Source organism: Penaeus monodon, chromosome 11 (assembly GCF_015228065.2).
Source record: "Penaeus monodon isolate SGIC_2016 chromosome 11, NSTDA_Pmon_1, whole genome shotgun sequence".
NCBI classification, from domain to species: domain Eukaryota; kingdom Metazoa; phylum Arthropoda; class Malacostraca; order Decapoda; family Penaeidae; genus Penaeus; species Penaeus monodon.
Window position 1 is genome coordinate 27,191,056 of NC_051396.1, and position 2,030 is coordinate 27,193,085.

Here is a 2,030-nt window from a genome sequence, read left to right on the forward strand (position 1 = left end):
CCCTTTGTCGTAGAGCACTTCCTAGCTTTAGTGATCCTGTCTCTCTTCCTGTCTTTTTTTTTCTTCCTCTGCCTCTGTCTTTCTCTCTTCTCCCCCCCACCCCCCCCTCTCTCTCTCTCTATCTATCTATCAATCAATCAATCAATCAATCAATCAATCAATCAATCAATCAATCTATCTCTCTCTCTCTCTCTCTCTCTCTCTCTCTCTCTCTCTCTCTCTCTCTCTCTATATATATATATATATATATATATATATATATATATATATATATATATATATATCAATGCTGTTCTCTCTTCGTCTTTGAATGGACCTGAATTCCCTTTGAATATCGATATGAAGTGATCTAAATGAGAGAAATTCGACAGATTTTATTCGTTTTTCAATTTACATTCGAGCGGAGCGATTTTCAATCCGTGAAACACTTCAGAGAAATTTCAATCTCTCTCGCTCTTTTCTCTCTCATTCTATCTATTCTCTACCTGTCTCTCTATCTGTTGATTTATTTCTCTAGAACTACAGTATATTCTGGTCATAATCATAATAAATCTGTATAAAATTCTTCCCTCCTCCCCCCCCCCCCCCGCACACGCACACAATGTCGGCCATTGCTGTCTCCGCCTCGCGCCTCCGCCGCGCCTGAAATTGAGTTTTAAAAGAATTTCCAAACACCCAAATTTCAGTGCCACCGAATTCATAAACTTCAGAACTGATTCCTTCTTCACTTTAATGAGTCTTTTCTTCTTCCCTTTCTTTCTTTCTATTCCTATTTACTCTCTGCGTTTTTTTTTTTTTTTGTGTGTGTGTGAAAATTCCAAATTAGTTTTGAAATGTTCCGCATCCTCGCTGGAACATTGGGCCTGATATTTGCATTTCCTTCTCTCTCTTTCTTTCTTTCCCTTGTTATCTCTCTCTCCTTGTTCTCTTTCTCTTCCCCCTCTCTTTTTCACACACATTCCTCTCTCTCTCTCTCTCTCTCTCTCGTTCTTTCTCTCTGTCTCTGTCTCTGTCTCTGTCTCTGTCTCTCTCTCTCTCTCTATATATATAGATAGATAGATAGATAGATAGGTAGATAGATAGATAGATAGATATAGATAGATAGATAGATATAGATACAGAATAGATAGATAGATATATGCTATATATCTTCTTCTTTTAACGGTAGGTTCATGTCTGAGCCGCCGTGGTCACAGCATGATACTTAATTGCAGTTTTCATGTTGTGATGCTCTTGGAGTGAGTACGTGGTAGGGTCCCCAGTTCCTTTCCACGGAGAATGCCGGTGTTACCTTTTTAGGTAATCATTCTCTCTATTTTATCCTGGCTTGGGACCAGCACTGATTTGGCCTGGCTTGGCCACCCAGTGGCTTGGTAGGCAATCGAGGTGAAGTTCCTTGCCCAAGGGAACAACGCGCCGACCGGTGACTCGAACCCTCGAACTCAGATTGCCGTCGTGACAGTGTTGAGTTCGACGCTCTAACCATTCGGTCACCGACACACACACACACACACACACACACACACACACACACAACACACACACACACACACACACACACACACACACACAGAACCCTACAAACAACACACCAAAATACACGTGTACGTACGATGTGCACACATGTGCGCAAGGCCTCGTTGACGGTAAGACAGTACTCAGGGCAGCATCCTCCCCGGAATACAGATGAGGGCGTGTCTCGAGGGCGTGGCGAGATACAACGAGCATCTCCCTCCCCGACGCCTGCGCCTCTGAGACTCGCGTTGCAGTCCCCTCGGCCGCCCGCACGCCCTCCGCGCCGGCACGGGGGTCACACGTGAGATCCGAGGGGCAGGGGAAGAGGAGGGGGTGGGGGTGGGGGGCGGCTTTCTTGAGGTATTCTTGTGTCGTTCTTGTGTCTCGTTTATGAAGAATGTATTGTATGTGTGTGCATGCAATACATAGTTACACACACACATATATATATATATGTGTGTGTGTGTGTGTATACATATATACATATATGCACTTTTCTCTTACTGCTTCCCTGA